The 21566-nt window shown below is 38.1% G+C and overlaps 1 protein-coding gene across 1 annotated transcript in view; it reads right to left on the minus strand.

Moving 5' to 3' along the window:
- The window catches only part of slc35f3b (solute carrier family 35 member F3b), a 68987-nt gene that overhangs the window by 45959 nt on the left and 1462 nt on the right, over positions 1–21566 (minus strand). The gene's annotated exons all lie outside the window — the stretch shown is intronic.

Consider the following 21566-nt stretch of genomic DNA (forward strand, 5'->3'; position numbering starts at 1 on the left):
TTGTGACATTATCCTGCTGGAAGTAGCTATCAGATGGGAGGGGCTGTTGTCTGCCTGGACTGAGCAGAGTGAGGAAGCTCGTTGGCCTGAACACCACTGGCTATTGGTGTCGCATTTTGCCTTTTCCAGGTGAATTCCAGCTAGCGCCAGTCCCGTTGGCTAACTGCTAGCTTTAGCTCTTCCCAGCTGATAAGTGTCCCCAGCTGTCCACCAATACATTCATCCATTTGTGTGCTTCTTCACACCACCTGCTAAACAGCTGTACAGTTCCACCCTGCAACAGTCAAGTGCAAAATTTCTGCTCATAAAACGGCTATGAAGTAAATAACATGCACGCTCTATTTTGGGTGTACTGCCTGGAGAAGTTAGGCATACAAGACAGAGTTAGAGACAACTGAATAAAATAAGTTCTTTCTGCATAAAAATACAAAAACCATGCATACATCTACAGTAACTGCCCATGAACTGAGGAAAATCAAGCGTGAAGCTGCCAAGATGCGATTGGCCACCAGTTTTGCCATATTTCAGAGCTGCAACATCACTGGAGTGCTAAGAAGCACAAGGTGTGCAATACTCAGGGACATGGCCAAGGTAAGGAAGGCTGAAAAATGACCACCACTGAACAAGACACACAAGATAAAACGTCAAGACTGGGCCAAGAAATATCATAAGACTGAGTTTTCTAAGATTTTATGGACTGATGAAATGAGAGTGAGTCTTGATGGGCCAGTTGATGGGCCCGTGGCTGGATCAGTACAGGGCAGAGAGCTCCACTCCGACTCAGACACCAGCAAGGTGGAGGTGGGATACTGGTATGGGCTGGTATCATCAAAGATGAGCTTGTGGGACCTTTTCAGGTTGAGGATGGAGTCAAGCTCAACTCGCAGTCCTACTGCCAGTTTCTGGAAGACACCTTCTTCAAGCAGTGGTACAGGAAGAAGTCAGCATCGTTCAAGAAAAACATGATTTTCATGCAGGACAACGCTCCATCACACGCATCCAAGTACTCCACTGCGTGGCTGGCCAGAAAAGGTCTAAAAGAAGAGAAAATAATGACATGGCCTCCTTGTTCACCTGATCTTAACCCCATAGAGAACCTGTGGTCCCTCATCAAATGTGAGATATACAGGGAGGGAAAACAGTACACCTCTCTGAACTGTGTCTGGGAGGCTGTGGTTGCTGCTGCACGCAATGTTGATCGTGAACAGATCAAGACACTGACAGAATCTATGGATGGCAGGCTTTTCAGTGTCCTCGCAAAGAAAGGTGGTTATATTGGTCACTGATTTGTTTTTGTTTTGTTTTTGAATGCCAGAAATGTATATTTGTAAATTTTGAGTTGTTATATTAGTTTCCCTGGTGAAAATAAATAAGTGAAATGGGTATATATTTGGTTTTTGTTAAGTTGCCTAATAATTATGCACAGTAATAGTCACCTGCACACAGATATCCTCCTAAGATACTAAAACTAAAAAAGCCCCACTCCAACTTCCAAAAATATTCAGCTTTGATATTTATGAGTCTTTTGTGTTCATTGCGAACATAGTTGTTGTTCTTTAATAAAATTAATCCTCAAAATACAACTTGCCTAATAATTCTGCACACCTGTATTAATAAAGTTATCTCCAGCCCTGGCCTGATAAGTTGGCTGTCCTGTGCTGAATCATCAGTCCGCAGAGCTTGTTGCAGTCCTCTCTGCATTGAACTGGATACACTTGCTTCTGACCCGTGCTGACTCGGGTCCACAATCACTACACAAAATATTTCAACCCTCCACAAATCAATGTCTTAGTTCACTGAGCGGGACCAGATCTGTTTAAGGTGAGTCGACATGGCGGACTCACAGAGCAGAAGCACATCCTAACCAGACCGTGGAAATGAGCTCTGTGAATTAAAACATGACCTCAAACTCTATTTTTTCTGCTACATGCCCTTTCCAAGGCTCTACAGATTTCTGACAACACTTAACTGATAATTTAGTACTTTTTTAAGTTTCCGCGCCCATTTTGCAACAAGACCTGGAGCCCACTGTCTCTACAGAAGCTCAGATGTTTCAGTCAATATCTGAAGAATTCTAAAGCAAAACTGCCCTGAAAATCTCTTTATCTATTCTATTCTATTCTATTCTATTCTATTCTATTCAAAAAAGAACAGTAGAGTAGCACTTCTGTCAGGTGCTTTCAGACACCTGACAGGATTCCTCCAAACACATCATGAATGAGCTGAAGACGTCTCAGAAGCAGCGAGTACGAGAGCAACAGATGGCAGGGACATAAAGCAACGCTGCTAGGGCTGGTGAACTCTGCATCCAGGCGTGCATAGTGCTGAAGTTCAGTCACAGAGGATTTTCTTCATAGATCGTTTTATTCAGTTAATTGTCAAAAAAGACAGCGAGGCAGAAAGCTATTAAGTTTTTCACACAGTCATGATAATACTCTTCTACTGAAGATGTATATCTCTTCTATCACACAAATGATCTAAAAAAATCCTTTTTAAGCTTCCGAGGAGCTCCTGTCTACCAGCTACCGAATGATTAAGCTGCGGTCCAACTTTTTACAGCTTTCTCCCTTTAATTAGACTCTTCTCATGTCAGTAGTAAAAATCAGAGGTTTAATAGCTCCCCAAGCAAGCGCTGTTCTCCTTTAATTCATCCTACAGTAAATATTTACTGAATTTACCTCAAATAACTCGTAACCTCAAATATGTTGAGGTTTATGAGTTTCAGTCTAATTATGGACGGCATTTATCTAGACAACAGTATCATATGGAGCCTTCCAAAAGCCACATCTTCCAGCTTTATAATAATAATAATAATGATAATAATAATAATAATATGTAATTATAATAATAATAATAATAATTAAAGCCGCAAGCGGCATCCATCGGGTCCGAGCGTCCTGGACCCCGCCACCCGATCTTGCCATGACAACAGGTGCTGTAATGCGTTAAGGAACCAACAAGTATGAATCCTGTCAAGTTTGGTGCAGTTCCCATGTATTCCAATGGAGATATGAGCAAACCGTGTTTCATGGCGAGAAGGCCTTTTTCCGTCGGTTGTCACGGCAACACGCTTTCGGCTATTAGAAAGATTTGAGGAGCGTTTGGTCCCCAACTTGTCAGGAAGCTTCCCACCAAGTTTGGAGTCAGTCGCACGAATCCCCTCAGATTAGTTCGTTCAAATGGCAGTGAAATCCAAGATGGCGGGCACCCTGTTGCTATGGCAACAGGTGTTCGATTGACTTCTTTGCTGGACTTGGGGTGTGACACGTATGAATACTGTCAAGTTTGGTGCAGATCCCACGTATTTCCATGGCGATATGAGCAAACCGTGTTTCATGGCGAGAAGGCGTTTTTCCGTCGGTTGCCATGGTAACACGCTTTCTGCTATTAGAAAGATTTGAGGAGCGTTTGGTCCCCAACTTGTCAGGAAGCTTCCCACCAAGTTTGGCGTCAATCGCACGAATCCCCTCAGACTAGTTCGTTCAAATACGATGTGTGTAAAGTGCAAAAAATGGCAAAAAAATGGCAGCACACGCCAAGATGGCGGGCACCCCGTTGCCATGGCAACAGGTGTTAGATTGACTTTTTTGCTCGACTCGGGGTGTTACACGTGTGTGCCGAGTTTCGTCTTCCTATGTCGAAGTAGATGTTCGGGCCCCAATTCATTGGGGTATTTTTGGGGAGTCTAGGTGGCGCTGTTGAGCCAATTTTGCATTGAAAAGTATGCGGACCTTATAATATCCGAGTTACGCCGGGCTTGACTTGTGTGCCAAGTTTCACAACTTTTCATGGGGGTTTAGGGGGTCAAATTTGGCATCGAAACGCTTAGAAGAATAAACATTTCAGGAACAATAGGGCCTAATTACCTAACTATGTCCTCATACAACATGCCATTTTCATGGATATTTTTACACTAACACATATTACTCATCTGGTTCTCTGCCAAATTTTTCTTATTAAAGACAGAATATCTGGAAATTGTGCAAAATAACTACAAATTTACTTCAGTTAAACTTTAAGTTTTTAAATGTTTTAAACACAGAAGCAAAACTACTTCTCTTTGCTATGGCATGAATGCAAATAAACACATGTGGTTTAGCTTCACCATATTTATCTGAGCTTCTCCACCATTAGACTCCTTCCCATCCCTCAGGTCAGCTGATCAGCTGCTCCTGGTCGTTCCCAGCTCAGACGGGACAGGGCCTTCTCTATCAGTGCACCTAAACTAATGGAACAACCCAACTTTTCCCATTTGCCAGGTTCGGGAAACCTGTCTTATAACTCCCTTTTACTCAATGGCCTTCATTCCAACTTGAGACTTGATCTTATTTGGTTTTTCACTTTATTTTAATTTAGTTTTCATTGTCTATATTTGATTTTTTTTTTTTACTACTTTTATTCCATTCCATTTATTTTAATTGTCTTATGTTGTTATTTTCATGCATTTTTGTGCTTTTATTGTGCCTACCTTGGATGTTCAGCACTTTGTTCAGCTGTGGCTGGTGTTGAAGAGCTTTATAAATACATTGATGATGATAATATTTAATTATACGATGCATCATTTGCATACCTAAACATAGCATCCCACTGATTTCATGGGTCTGCTTGCTGTGAAGAAATATTTAGATTATACTAAAATATATTATGCCCCAGTTAATGGGTGGCAAATTAAAACTAGACAGGCATATAATGCACAGATGATGCATGATACAGAGTAAGTGGTGCACACCACACATGTGAGACATGCACATGTGTTACAGCAGATGAAGTAGCTTCCTTGAAATGCTGCATTGCAGGTTATTTTACAGCCTCACTGCTATAAAAATGTTAATGAACATGAATCACAATGAGGGATTGCAAATTTAACTGAGTTTCTCTTCTTCCTTGAATTTTGTATATTTTTATTCATGCCTCAAGCAGAAAAATCTTCTTTTCTACCTTTCTGGAAATGGCTTTAAAAAGCTTATATGTTACTGCTGATTAAGAGGAATACAGAATGAATGAGGGGAAATTTTACATTTAAAACTATGACCAAACAGGTAATTCAACATCTAGCATTGTTTGGATTCAACCAGGCTACCTGCTGGGCAGATGCTGCAGTTCATGAGTGACAAATAAAAAGGATTTTATCAGAGCCTGGACAGTGACTACAAAACAATCCCACCTCAATTTTGGATATAGGGTACCTGTTGAAACCTTTCCCTCAATGCTTTTGCAGAAAAAGCCTTCAGCTACGTATATCCCCAGCAGCAACATGGGACTTTAAATGAGGGATTCAGCAAATCTCCATCTTTGTAACAGATGGTGCCATGGAGACTGGTGACAGAACCGGGTACAAATGAGAGCTTCAAATAGCAGTGAAATAATACACCTGAGACTCTACACTTCAATTACACTGAGGTTTGGTGATTTCAAACATTTTTGTTTAAACATAATTAAACCTGGCAGCTCAAGACAAATAAATAAATAAATCAATGAATAAATTGCGATTGAGCTCTGACTTTTGTGGTAAATAATTCAACTCTGGGGAATACAAGAGACTGAAACAAAGGGAAGAAACTGTTAAAATCCAGCCAGGAATTTCCCATCATACAAGTTTTTGTTGAATGCCAAGTAAAAAGGATAGGTTAATTTCCACCTGGATATTCACATCATCAGTGAGCTTCTGATCTGTTCATTTTTGGCTTTGAAGTGTTTTGATTGGATACCACGACCAGTTGGGTTGCTTTCAACTCTGTTCAAACTGCTTTCTGATCAGCAAACTGAGCTGTGCATCTATAATAGCAGCAGGTGCTTGGAGACCCTTCAAAAAAGCCAAACAGGTGTGTGTGATGTCAGCACTATAAATTCATACTCTTTCTCTCCTCCATCACTACTTCCCAATCCAACCTCAAACACTGCAAGCATCCAGGCAAACAGTAAGCAGTCAGTGTAGAACAAAAAATAGAACTTGATAGCCTTGTGCCCCCATAGCTGTTAATGCACAGCTTTGTCTGCTTATTATGAGGTTTGTGGAAGACAATTCCACTTTCTTCTGAGATAGATTCTCATAATATCGAAGTCTTCTAATTATGTGTGGTGTAAGCAACATGCATGAGTTGTGTTCCCATTATCAGGAGTAACTACCCTCAATTCACACAGCAGGAGAGGTTCTCTAAAGATTTTATTCTCTGTATTTGAAAGCAAAAATATCTTTAAAGAAAGAATATAGTCTTGTTGTGACCATGTTTGATCTGATCTGATTTGAACTGATGTGTCAGAAAACTGTCCTAATAAAGTGGTTTGATTCAATACCGTACAGTAAGTACAAGCACAAGTAGAGGCCTGTGCATTGGCTTGATTTGAATAAGCATTGTGATTAAATGGCTGCTCTGTATGTACATGCATTGGGCTAAGGGATGTGGACCAGTCAGTTCCCTGAGGGAGGAAAGGGGGTTCAAGTATTCCACACTCCTTCTGCACTCCCCCATTGGCTGTCGGCTCTCATCCACATCCACAGCTCCCTTAATTGCCTGATTTTCTGACCCCATGTTGAATACTTTGTAAGCTGGGGGGGGGCTGGGGCTTATAATAATGACTTATAGTGACATCCATGGGGAAGACTTGTTCCCTCGGCTATAACAGCTCTTACCCGCTGAGTTCTACCCTATCACAGACCTAAAATAAATCCACTATTAGGCAATGTGAGTGTTGGCTCACAGAAAAACATTTGGGTCTGTCTAAGAAAAATGATGTCACAACTTGAAAGTCAAACCAAACTATTGCTTGTTCACCCGAGATTCAGATACATGAAGATCAGCAGCTGGAAGACCCCAAGAAATGCTTACTTTTGCTTAACTCTAACTTAGCTTAATAAAAAATTAAAAATCCAAATCAGATGAATAATGAGCCTATATTCTTAGACAAAAGGCCAAATCTGGAGAAAGCTGCACCTCAAGGCCTAATCACTAAGCCCTCTGACATTGACTGACATTGTGCTTAAAGGTGTGAGTGCATAAGTGCAAAGTGGTAAAAATCCTGGAACAGGACAAACTATATTGTGATAACAGAGAGACATATTTTTTATTTACTAATAACTTCCTATTCATGAAAATAGGGCATTTATGTACAAATCAACTCTACAAACATGCAATAAATAACCACACCAGCTCAGAGCCAAAAACTGTCACTACAAATTAACTTACCAGCAATTTCTCTCCTGCTCCATCCAAGCTTGCCTTGTTCATACATACATCACCAGTTTCATGATTAACAAGTTCTTCACGACTGGCTTTGACCAGCCTGAGCCCTCACATACTCAGTGGGAACGCTCCCCAAAGCCTAAGAGTGTGTTTATTGGGAATGGGTAGAAATAGACCTTAAAGAATAAATTCCACAAGCCCAAAAAATAAGGAAACATGAAGATCCACCGCAAACCCTGGAAATCTTTTCCGTTATGAGCAACTTCCTTTTGTCATAATCACTGAAAATTTTAACTAATAAATTAATGGCATTAGCTAATGGTTACTATCAGCAACCACATGCACCATGCACCATCCTAACCCAGCCATTCATGCGTGAGAGCACAGGAGAAAAGAAAGGAATCAGGAGATGTAGAGAAGCAGAAAACTGCAATGACTGCTGAAAGCACTGCAATCGTTTAGGACAAATCTTAAGAAAGTGATCTGTCGAACATGGACAAGCAACTTCCACTCTTCCCTTCATCTTACTTTTAAACGTATGAACATTGGGAAAATGTGGAAAGCAGCCATCATCACATAAGAAATGACACAAGCTGATGTGCTGAGGAATCAAAAGATGTAAATTAATTTTAAGTCTCTGTTTTTGTGGACAAGGAAATAATAGTATAATGAAAGTCTATCTCAACTAATTCGGTGAAACACTCACAACAGAGTGGTCAACAGGTTAAATGGAAAAAACGTGTGCATACGGAAGTCATAGGGATTCCATGACACATAAACGTTGATCAGGAGAGCTGACCCATGTTTTAACTTTAACTTTATTCTCTGTTAACTGTTGGTTGGGTTTTGTTGTTTAAAATACACGTGTACAAGCAAACATATGCATAACATACTACATGAACATCTCATGTTCTCTGACTTACAAGTTACAAGCCTTTTTACCTCTGCAAAAAACAGAAATATGTTCAAGACATCAACAAAGCCTCCCGCTAAAATACATTATGTTCAAAGCCATGCTAGGTGACACACACAGTGCTCATCAGTAATACAAAGACTCTTTTTTAAGACCACACTTTCCCTTAAGACCAGGATGAGGAAAAAAGACGAACCAACCATCCTGCACCTCTCAAAGAAGGGAGTCAGAGGTGAACCTAGCAGAGGATTGTGAATATTCTTACACAAGCAGAGAAGTGGTAGTTTTATTTTTGTGTTTAATGAAACTATAAAAGCTGCTCAAATTAAGTCAATCAATCAACTCACCTCTCCAGATATTTTTCTTTATGCTGCTGTTTTGTACTCCTTACCCTGTTCATGCTGACTCTGCATGTTGTTCTTTATGAACAAACTCAATAAAAGAAAAGAAAGAAAATCTCAGTATGTTACAGAGCCTTTGTGTAATTGTAATTTGTTTGAGTGAATTTGACACACTTGACACCAGACTTCTCATGTCTGATTTATTACATTGTAGCTGCTAAACTGCAGAGTGAGGGATTACTCAGGCAGTGCTTATTTTGTTCATTGCAACTTCTGTGGCAAACAGTATCCGTCAGTTTAATAAAACAACATATGCCCAGTTTAAATCTGATGTACTTTATCATTTTTATATCACTAACATTTTAGCATATTTTAATAAAACAGATGCAAGGAAATAAGCTTTCTGTGCATTAGTTCTATTTTCAGACTGTAGGAAATCCAATTAAAGGTGTTTTTGGAACAAATCAGGTACAAAGAACAACAAAATCCCTGTATGGGCAGAAACAGCAGATAGATGCATAACAGATACATAAGACAAAGCAGGGCTCAGGACAGAACAGCTGAGGGCTAAAGTTTTATATTCAAGTTAAAGCTGTTATTATTCTTTTCCTTTTACAGATTTAAAAAATAGATCTCCAGTAAAGGGAACATTTTTTATTTTCTGTTCTTCTTTGTGAACTGATTGAAACATACTGCACAAACATTAAAGCACTTTATCTGTGGCAAACAGGGCTCTGAGCACATCTTCATCTAGAAAGAACTTCATGGCTTTTATGGTGCAGTTTTTAACTATCTGTGAAAGATGAACATAAGAAAGATGGTAGGACGCTCCTGCACAAAGCTTTTAGATTCCAAAGAAAATCAGCTGCTTGCAGTCATTTGTTAGCAATAGCCTGATGGGCATATTAATAATTTACCGAATGAGATTAGAGATTCCACATGAGACTTGCCTTGACAACAGTGTGCTTATTATGAATATGATTCTGGTTGGAAATTACATTAGTAGAATCTGTTGTTCTGGGCAGGTTGTATCTTAAGATTTCTGTCCTAAATTATTTAAACTAACCATGAAAATAAAAGACTTCGAACATAATTAAAGCAATACAGTATGAGCTGTGCTGAGTAAGACATCAAACAATAGGGATCAGTTGTTAAATGCACACTGATGCTAATTATTTCTTGTGCAGAATTACCAATAAGCTGGCCCACTAGATCCTACACACACACAACAGGCAGTATGTTTGCTTCTGTCATCTAGAAATAAATTTATCTTGTTAGTTTTCTTTGTTTTTCTTTGCTCCTGACAGATCTGCTCAGACATTTTGTGGCTTTACGTCTTAGTGGGAGCAAGTCACTTTCAGATATTTACAGTGTAGTTGCTTGCCTGCATACTATTAGTGTCAGCGAAAACAAATGGAGGAAAAAACATAACAGGATTTACAGGGAATACAAACAATGAAAATATATGCACCTCATTTCCTACACACAATCTGCTATTCAAAAAGAAAGAATAAGCATTAGGAACCTGCACAGCTCACACGTTCTTCAGACCTTGATTACATGTTTTCAGAGCCATGTCTATGTATCAAGTCTGATACATGAGCTGGAAAAGGAAAAAGAGACTTTATAATTTAACATCAAACAAAACTGACATTTTCACAGAGCTTGCACAGTTTGATATAAATTTTTTCAGATTGTATTTCTTATCTTTTTAATTAGTCTTAATTAAATGTGGCATTTTATGACTGCTGCTGTGCGTAATGTTCATACGTCAGGAAAGCTTCTTTTGTTAATATGACTTGATGAAGAGAGTTTAGAGTCTTTAGAGTATTTAGAAATCCCTCTGATTTACTGCGATTTAATATATTATATAAGCACTGGGAGGAACTGAGCCTGCCGCCCTTGTATGACCTCGTTTGTTTATTTCCTCCTCAGGTTCATTTGCACTAAAGTAAGAGTTGATTGCTTCTGTTACTTTATTTCACTCAGCATTTTTTGTTTTGTTCATGATTTAACAACTGACACTAACAAAAAAGGTCACTTTCTTTTCTATACTCCCCTGATAAATTGTTTGCTACTGCAAAATAAGTGTGTGTAAGCAGATACAGCAGATATTACAGGACTCAGCCAGATGACAAGAGAAATTTAGTGTATAAACCTTCATTCTTGTTGAAAATCAACGTATATCTTTGCAAAAAAAAAGTAACATTTTGTCTATTTTTCTACACAAGAAAAAACCATAAAAAAACTTAATAAAAAAAGGTTAAAATATATGACTGTGACTTTGTGCATCTTTGCTTCTAGCAAAGTCTTGTATCTGGACTGTATGTAATGCTGGCACGTCATGCCCACTGGTACGGTAAAGTGATTCTTTGTGGGGCAATGAAGCTGTCAGTGTCGGGAGGTCATTGGTATTATTGTTTTCCTGCATTTCATGTAGAATTTGTTGCTGCATTCTTACCAAAACTACAGAAAAGAATATAAAATACTAACAAAAAATAAACAGCAATGTATATGCAGGAATACTATATACAAATTATGGTACAATGACTGTGTAATACGTCTGAGTCAAAAACATGATATTATCAATAAACGGTCTATACAGAGGAAGAGATTTATGAAATGATGACGCTGACCAGTGCGCAGGTGTAACACCTCTCACACATGGAAAAGTTATTATAGAAAGCTATTGTGAATAATTTTCTTAACCTATCTGTATGACAGCAGAGCTGCAGCAGTCTGTTAGAGAAAGCGCTCAGCTCTCCCTCCAGTAATTTTTGCAGTGGGTGTGAAGTTTGTTCAGAGACCTCTTGTCCCCAACTGTCTCCATTGTCTCTAGGTTGTGCCGATGGATTTTACCAGCCTTGAGAATTCTGCTGGAGTCCTTTGAACTGATGCTGCTCCCCCAGCACACCCCAGCATACATGAAGGCACTCCCCAACACAGACTGGGAGACTGAAACATCTTCCAGAATCCTGCTACATACATGGACGGATTTGAGCTTCCTCATGAAGTAGAATCTTCTCATCCCCTTCTTGTACTCAGCATATTGTTTTGTGTTAGTTCAGTTTAATTAATTTTTTTTTCTTATTCTTGTAGTTTGCTGCAAATGGAATTGATTGCCATCAGCTACATCTGCTCTACATAATTTCTATAAAAGTAGGAATAGAAAATAAATGTGAACCCCAGCTGAAACTCTACTGCAGCTTTTTACAAAAAAAACTGGAGAAAAAGCATAATAACATCCATTTAAACCTCAAAATAAATGGATGATCATTTATTTTCTCTTCATCGTTGTTTATCCACAGAGACAAAGAAGCATGTTTAAAACAAACATTAATTAACACTTGAAAAATGAGTCACCATCTCTTTACTGTGAGACTATGAACAAAAAGACTCAGCAATGCTGGTGAGAGGAGTGTTGACCATACACTGTGGATAATTTGTTTATTCAGTGTTCACAACATGTTCACTGCCCGGTGCACTGAACTGCTGGTGGCAAAATGACTCACTTGGTCACTGGTGATGCTTCTATTTTTTATTTTCTGAGAGACTGTGTAATGATTCATGCTTTGTGCAATGGGTCATATATAAATACAACATGGTTCCATGGTCGTTCTGGTCAAAATAATGAGTTATTGATATGATCTTACAGCTAACTACTCATTAATTTTTGTGTTTTATTTATAATTTGTCTGTTTTGCAGTATAATTTTTGCTTAAAACATACAACTTAATTAAATCAGCATTTGTTGGGAGTTTTTTTTTTGTGTGTGTGTGTGTGTGTTTCTGTTTCCAGCTGAGTTATTCCATCTCCTGGTAAATGATTGGAACAACAACATCCATAAAAAGTTACAAGCCTATCGAACATGTCAAGTACATTAAAGTCAGCATATATGGTGTTATTATTGTAACTGTGTCTTACCTAAACATTTAATTAGAGAACTGCGGCTTTTCAGAACTCCGCTGCTCGAGGTCTCACTAAGAACTAGAAAGTGGACCACATCAGTCCAGCTCTGAGGTCTTTACACTGACTGCCTGTCCATCAGAGGATAGACTTTAAAGTTAAAGTTTCTAAAGTCTGAACAGATTTTTAATGGAAATTTTATCTGTTCCAAAGATTAAGATGAACAACAAAAAGCCACAGTCATGTCCAGCACTGAACCATCTTTTTGAAACACCTGAGAAAACTGAGTTGGTCATCAGTGCTGTAAACTGGAGGCGTTATGGCAAACGAGTTCAGCCAGGCGGCTAAAACCAGCGCTTATAAAACCTCAAAAGCAAATATCCTCGCACAGAAAGAAACACAATGGTGGATGGCCAAAAATTGACATTATGTAATCATACTTCCTGTTGGAAGAAAAGCAGCTATTGTACCAGCTGCAGACAATAAAATGAAAAGAAGCTTTTTATCTTCATATAAAGACTTCTGATTATCTAGCATGAAAGTTAGGCTTAAAAAAAAGTCTAGCATAAAAGATCAAAAACTTTCCAGGCAAAACTGAAACACATCATAACAGCCATGAGTTAGTATTAGATTCTTTAGAAACCAGACCTGAATACAGTGACAAAATCATCTGTTGGTTCACAGCATCCCTGGATATTAATCTGGATATAAAGACTGGAGTGAAAGGCAATGTCAGCAAGGGAGGATAATGTGGTGGTGATGATGCAAAACTGGCAGCAGGAAAGGTAATGGAAATTTAATTGAATGCGAGTGAGAAATTAAAATCGAGGAGAGTGAAACTGCTCCAGTTTTTGAGAAACAGGAACAAGGATATGACAGCAAAGCCCAACTTTTCCAAACTATATAAGTTTCTCCCAAAACATCATTAAACTGCCGGACTGAAATAATACAGCTACATTTACTATTACAAACTTTTTACATTTGTAATACCAATATGATGTTTAAGCAATACAGCTAGTAACTGTTAAGGTAAGGTTTTATCTATGTGTAGCAGTGTTACAAGCAGTCATTAATATTCATCCTCTTCCATCAAGATACTCAAATAAGCCTCCTAATTACTTGCCCAATCCCATTCACACTTTACTCTCCCTGTTAGTGAGCGCTGCTCTTCTTTGGTCGGCACAGACAATGAGGTGCTCTGTGTGGCTACATAAGACCCTTGATTAATTACACAGAGGTAGGAGTCATCACTTCACAACTTCTAATTAACAGCAGATAAAAGGAGTGAGGAGGAGTAAGGGATGGCAGGAAGACAGTATTTGGCATTAAATTGGCAGAATTTCCATTACAAGGAAGACTGAGCACCAAGAAAGAAGCACTGCAGCTGTAATTCAGTTAACTCTTTTCAAGATTAACAGCACACACACACACACACACACACACACACACAATTTCTGAGTGAGGTAAGTAGCTGTCTCATGTATTACAAAAAGGATATACGCTCACATTCATGTATGGCATTTATTCTCAGCTTGCACTGAACACAGAGTGTCGGCAGGACATGCAAGAGGTTTTTTTTTAAGAAATATGTTCTCAAATCCACTTTTTTGTCAGTCTGGTTTGCTTCACTGCCTCCACCACTCCATCCACAGTTCTCTCCACCTGTTTGAACCATGCACAGAGCTAAGACGAGCAGCTGTGAGAGACAAGATTGAAAGTTTTCTTCTTGAAAGTGGAACAGCTGATCTACAGCTCCTCCAGTCCAAGAAGCACAAGTGGGACTAAAGGAGCAGGTGTGTGATGATCTATGCATCCTCCTCAATTATAGATGCAATGTTACGCAATAGCAAACTCTTCAACTGTACTGATGAGAGTAAAAGGGCTCAAAATATACTCATACAGGGCAAGCATAGCCAGCATCATTCACATATCACAAAACTAGACACGTTCAGGTCACAGAATGTTTTTGAAACTCATTAGGGAAATTATTTAAGCTCTTTAAAAAATTTGGGAAATTGATTTTGATGCCACAACATAAACGTGAAGCAATTCTCTCTATCAAGCCTACTTTAATCATCTTGAGCCAAACTGAAAAGTTTCCTGTTAAATTCTATCAGACTTGGGCCAGTTTACATCACTGAACTAATTATTATTAGTCTTTACATAAGGATCAGCTCCAAAGGCTCTGTAAGGAATGGTTCATGCACTGAATTGCGTGCTTGTTCTTTTCATTGTCGATTTTCCAGTCCCTTTGGTCGACTGGCAGCCGAAGCAGGATAATTTGCTGTCTAGTTCTTCTACTCATGCAGTGACGATGCTTCAGCTCCTTTAGTGATGAATACGACTCCATAGTTATTGATACATAAATAACCACAAGTGGAAAAACACTGGATGTCTGAATGATCCCTTTGTGGCAGTATATCTGCTTTTAGTCACACAACCCACAGAAAATAATAAAATATTAAACAATCCTGATGTTCAGGAACTAGGAGTATCATGTTGCAGCATTTCTGAAATGTCCACATAAAAAACAGAACAGATGAGAGCTGCAGCTCCAGGGTAATTCATTAGTTATCTAAACACTGTGCTGCTGCTGTCTTGTTGTGTTTTATCATTTTCTTCTTTCTTTTTGGAAGACTGTGTGAGCACGTGAGCATGCAGAAATGTGAGTGTAATAGTGACACACAAACAATTTTGCCACTTGACTGAATCTTAACAGGACTTGTGCAACTGTGCACGCTTTGCTTAGCTTGAATAACAGCTAGTTGATCAAGATAAAAGAGATGTCATTTCTAGTGTTAAGCGTAATTTTAATGGTTACGGGAAAAAGGATGAAACTGCAGTTTATAACTCAAGTTATGCCTCTGTGTATGCGACAAATTAGTAGAATGTTAGTACTTCTCTCTTATTATTCACCCCTTGAACATCATCATGGAAATTATGGCAAAAATTTACACTTCATTGTAAACATTGCAGCAAATTAGTCACACCTTCCCAAGGCTTCGACCTCTCCCAGCCAGACAATGTGCTCCACTACACAACAAAAACTGCTCAAATATAGTTCGAAGAGTATGGCAAAGGACCAAAGATGTTTATTCTAGACTACCCAGGTCCCAAGTTGATTAAGCATCCATATGGTTCATCAGAACAAGCCTAATTAACAGAGAACTCTGCCTGCAATATACAGGACATTAATAACCTATTTCCAGATCCACAGAAGATGTGCACAGCACCTAAGTCCATGCCCTGAAAGACCTGCACAGTTTTAACCAGGTGGTTTAAATGTGGCTTAGTCTTAGACCTTTTTTAAGACATATTTGTCCACTTGTCCAAACTAAAGGAGTGTTATAATATGGTTGTAAACTGTGAGATGGTAGTGTATCCCTTAGGCAGCTGTTTTCTGTCAACCAGTGGTAACTTAAGATGACAGGAGTCTCAACACATGAAAAACAAACATTTGTAAACTGTAGCCAGTTGCATCTTTTAAACTTTCAGTGTATTTTGTGACAGTAAGATCCATTTTTGCTAATTCTAACCCCAGTCATCTGTGGGTTAGAATACAGTAGAAAAGTAAGGTGTCGGGTGGAAAGTAGAAAAATGCTACAGAAGTAGAAAAGTAAAAAAACATATATTCATACAGATATACATACATTTATTCAAAAAGCAGCAACTTCTTGGACAAAGCAGGATTCTGCCATCCCTTCGAACCTTGTTTGTGGACAGAAATACGGATTATTTTGCGACACATTCTTTAAGATATCTATTTCATTACTGTTTTTCCACAATATGCTTCAGCTTGTAGTAATCAGCTGTGGATTATACTTACAGGGCAGCAGTGACAGCAAAACAGCTTTTTCATGAGAAAAAAGTTTTTTTGGCATCTGAAAATTTTTTGTACTGCCTCAATGATCTGTTCCTGAATATGAACCCTGGAGTAAAATAGAAGTCTTCCTTAGCTTGAATGCAAGTAGGAATTATCCATAAGAAGCAGAGTAAGCTGGAACAGGTATTTGCATAATTATTCCCACCTTCCACCTCAAACTGCAGTTGAGTTGAAAGGACGCCTTACCTTGCATGTTCCAACTAGCTGTCCTTTAACTAAAAACATATATGGGTACATAAACTCTCTAAAACCCACTACACTGTTGTGTCTCATCATGCCAAACCTCTCAGCCCAAAATAGACTCCAACCTCATTTCATGCCTCGTGAAGCTCTAAATTTGCACCAGAGGGGATGCTACATTTGTGATGGATACTGTGAGTGAATTAAGAAAGGGAACAAAGTCTGTTTGTCTGATAAATGGTTCACCTCTTAGAGAAACTTTACAAAGCTAAAGGGACAATTTCACTGACAAAGGAAATGACCTAATCTAAGAGAAAACCATTTCTATCTGTAAGAATAAACTAAAACAACATTTTCAGCCTCAGTTTGTCCTTGGACTCAAGTCATGTCTGGAAAGCCTCAACGAGCCAAAGAAGCAACCCCAGCTTTCATGAATACATTCAGAGTAACACAAAAGGCTTCAACCAACTCCACTTTCAAGCTACTGTTCTAAAAATAAACTTTCGAATAACACAAGAATCTCAAGTTTTACCTGTTGAAGATAAATGAAACTGAAAGAAAGGTTCTACAGCGGACGCAACTTCAGGAGAACAGGGAAGGAAATAGAAAAGTCTGCTTTAAATAAACTGGCAGAGAAAAATAGGAAAGGTGTAAGGGAATTCAGAAGCTTAAGAATAATAACATGATGTAAGTTCAAAAAAATTACCAAGACACAAACAGAAAAAGAAGAAGAAAAGAAAAGAAGATATTCATGCATTCATTTTTTTATACCCACTAGATCCAATTTATGGTCACGGCAACTGAAGCCTATCCCAGCTTCCAGTGTCAAAAAGACAAGGTATCAGGAAGAAAGAAATAAAAAGGAAGGTATGGAAAAACCCGCGCTCCAAAAAAGAAACAATCCAGGAGAGATGCTGAGAAAAAAACATGAGGGGCTGGACTATAAATACACTGAGACTCACAGACTAATCAACATGGGTGAATGCAATTAATCAATAATGAAACTGAGTGGGAAAAACACATGGACAGGAAAGAAACTCTCCAAAATGAAACAGGCACAAAGCAGAAGACCAGTATCCTTCTTCACCCTGCCATCGCTTAGATAATGATGAAAAATGAAGATAAACTGATGTGATCTAGTTTTAGCTAAAGACAGTTTTAGCTAAAATGATTCCGAGTAGGGAAAAATTGGGAAAAGTCACTTTATCTCTGCGTGCTTAAAGGGCTTTCATGTTTCTTTAACTGTAAACCTGCAGCACTGGTATCAGACTTAATTTCTCCTCACTTAAAATTCTAATCAGCCTGAAAAGGGGATGTTCATTTATGTTTTATTAATAGGGATATGGGTAGGTTTTGTAGGATGGCATTTTGTTCAAACGCAGCTAAAGTAATACCCTGTGGTAAGTTGACAAAAATGAGACATGTCAGAATTTCCGTAGCGCTGATTGTCTATTAGCTCTGCCAGTTTAAGACAAATCCAGAGCTAAAAGTTTCCTCCCTTGCACTGAGTTGTCAGTCAGCTGCCTTTTTAATTGAACCTCTAAAGAACTCATCTTTGTAAGGTTCCTATAAAGAAAAAAAAATTAATGACAGAAAATAGACAAAATGATGGATGTATTTGGATGATTATTGATTGTGTTATCTTTAGATGTTTCAGCCGACTATATTCTCACTGGTAACTTTTCTCCAGCTGTGACCTTTTGATTGATACAGACGTCAATCCCTCCATCTTTGGCCATGTTCAAAGTGGATTGAGTGTGTTTTTCTGTCAGGCAGGGTGTGTATAACAATTTGTTGGTCTTCCCTCGAAAGGGAATTGATTACTTGCATTGTCTGTATTATCATAATTATAGAGAAGGAGACGAGGGATTTTGTGCAAATCATACAACTAAACAGCGATAGTGGGTAAATGGTTTGTATTAAGCTGAGTAAAAACATAGCTGAGTCCAAAACTCTTAGTACAGGCTGAGGGCAGAGGGTGGCACCCTGGAATAAAATGGACAAATATGCTGGATTAATCGCCTTTACCTGTAAAAACGCCCCCTGGATATTGCTTTGAGTTGGCAGATTCACTGATGGCACATATGACTCACTGAGAATAGAAGCTTTTCCTGCTGGCTCTGTTTTACATGTCGTTCTGGAAGTGTCATTTTCAGGATACTGAGGTGAAACATTCATTTAAAATAAAAAAGAAAAAGAAAAAGTGAAGCCACACAGCTACTTTTCACCTCACCCCCACCCAAGCCTGAGTCATGGCTCACGACTCATTCCCGCTTTCATTCTGCTTGCTACTGTGTGAAAGAGCACAAGTACCAATTTGGAAAAGTTGCTGGCACATGAAACAAACGGGCATCTTTTTTGCTCTCTACTGAGAAGAACTCTGCCTCCAAACTCTTTAGAAACTGGCTTACTTCAGCATCAAGCACTCTGCTCTTTAGCCATTTCTAGTTGCTAATTAATCCTGAGTCGTCAAGTCATATGTGTGTGTGTGTCTGTGTGTGTGTGTGTATGTTAAAGGGAGATGAGTGGTTCTGTTCACATGCAACTGTGCCCAATGTGTGCAGCTTCTGTCATCACAAAATACAGCTCAGGCTAGAAGGGCCAAAAGAACCTGAAAGCTGTGCTCATCAGGATAATGGTAGAAATTAATTTATTTTAGGACTACTTTGTTGAAACATGAGAGGAGTGAACGCACAAAAAGACTTTTGAAATGACGTTTCCCCTCATGGATGTACATGGGAGTCTGATGTAACAGTGTAACTGGTCATGAAATATTTCATAAGCAGGATTCCTGCCATAGAAAAAAGAGCTATTTTTAGTAGCTGACTAGACTCTAACCTCAAACAGTGTTTTTTTCTTTCATTTTCAGGTGAACATTTCTTCTCTGAATGGACATGTTTTTATTTTATGTATTCGTTTTACTCAAAGGATGCAAAATGTGTGTGTACTTTTGGAAAAGTGGACATTTGTTTTTGTCTTTTTATTGTAATTCAGTGAATACTGATGAAAACACAACCATTCTGGTAAACAATCCTTGCTATCATGTCTGTTCCACAACGGTTAATTATGCTGACATATTCAAATTTACTGATGTGGAAAAATTTGTTGCTTGAATTCATTTAAAACACTTACTTCTAATGAATTTTACAAATTACATGCAAATTAAATTACTAATAAATGGCATGGGGGGGGGAACTTTTATAATTAAATAAGTTGATTGGCAATAGGTCAATAACAGCTTGGTATCAAACGAGCAGGGGACAAGAGTTTTTTTTTTCTTTTTTCTTTTTTCCCAGCCTCCTCATTGTGATCTCCACATGATTAAGTCAAATTATGTACAAAACAAGTACAAGCTGATTTATGTTTGGTTGTTAACAGCTTATTCTCATCAGCAGAATTTATTAAAGGAATTAAATAACAATGGTTTACCAGGTCTTTGTCTAATGTTTCATTTACAGACTAGCAAAAAAAAAGGCTTTTATTAGGCATTCTTCACATTGATTTTTATTTTTAATTTTCAATCGTAATTCTAGATCTGATACATTGTGCTAACCTTTATAAACTGGGCTATATATTAGAATAAAAAGAAAGGAAATTTGTATTTTGCAGATCATTTCTTTGAAATGCCTCTTGGCAATAAATCTTATACCACTGGAACATCTGTTTAATTCCCTTTAAAATGATGCCACATTTGTGAGGAAAATACATTTGTGATGAGCAGCAAAATTACATATTAGTTGTGAAAAATTTCCAATCTTCTATGCCAATGCCAAACAACTGTATCATAAAAACAAGTATATAAGGCTTTTTTGTTTTGTTTTGTTTTTCTAATCTTTCTTACACTCTAAATAATTTGTTTTTTGAATCTAATATATATATATATATATATATATATATATATATATATATATATATATATATATATATATATTTTTTTTTTTTTTTTTTTTTTTTTTTTCAAGTGATTGCATAGAATTTCAGTCAACTTTTTTTATTTTTTAATGACTATATCAATTAAATGATTTGATACAAAAATACACTACCGTTCAAAAGTTTGGGGTCACTTCCCTATTGAATCCCATGGCAAAGTGACCCCAAACTTTTGAACGGTAGTGTAAATCTGATTAAACATCTTTTTGCAGTCAGAGAGCCCTGCAGATAGCATCAAATTTAAACATATAACAGGCTGAGGTGGAATAATTAACCTTTATTTCGCTCATCGTATCGCATCATAGATCGTAGACAAAAGAAACTCAAATATGAACAGATGTTATTCAGTTAATTGGTAAGTAGGTACTGTATAGACCTATGATGACGTACGTCAGTAGCCCTAACAGCTAGTGCAGCCTCACATATTTGAAAATCAACTATAGCAAACACAAGAATAATAGAGTCATGGGTGTTTATGCTGTGGTTTGTCACGACACATCCACAGTTAACACGACACATCCACAGTTAACACGACACATCCACAGTAAACACACTTATCTATAGGTGGAGCATCAGAGCAGGTTAAGCAGAACTGTAAACCATCACATCAACCAGCCAGAATCAGCAGTAGCTGCAGCTCAGGGATTTCATGCTCTGCACAAAAAGTATGTAATGCAGTGAAGGAAAACGATAAAGAAAAATAAAAACTGTGTTGACAGCTTTTTTCCTTAAATAATCAATTGCTCAGAGCAGCATTCCCTCTAAATGACTCTAAGCTCAACAAGCTCCAGTGAAGCAAACATTCGCTCCACCTTCTGCAGCAACCAGCAGCAATAAGAAGCTTTAGCAGCTAGCTCTCAAAATGAAACAGACTGCAAATTTACACATGAAAGTAATAATGACAATATGAATTGACACTGCTTGTATGTCATAATTTTTCTTATTCAGATAAGAAAAAAAAGTCATTCAGTACAGAGCACAAGAATATTACACAAAGAACTGCGTCACTTTCACTTTGCTTCATCACCAGAATTTGGACAATGTAAAAGATAAAAAGAAGGAAAGCTCCCCAACAACTGAGAGTCCACACTCTGAATGTGCCTCTGACTGGTAAAGCATCATCTTAAGAAATCTTACTGTATCCATGTTAAGCCTGCAAATGCATGCTTTAGTCTTTCAACTTCATATATGGTGCCAAATGATCAAACCATATCAGTACAGGCACACATAAA

Source organism: Melanotaenia boesemani, chromosome 16 (assembly GCF_017639745.1).
Source record: "Melanotaenia boesemani isolate fMelBoe1 chromosome 16, fMelBoe1.pri, whole genome shotgun sequence".
NCBI lineage: Eukaryota > Metazoa > Chordata > Actinopteri > Atheriniformes > Melanotaeniidae > Melanotaenia > Melanotaenia boesemani.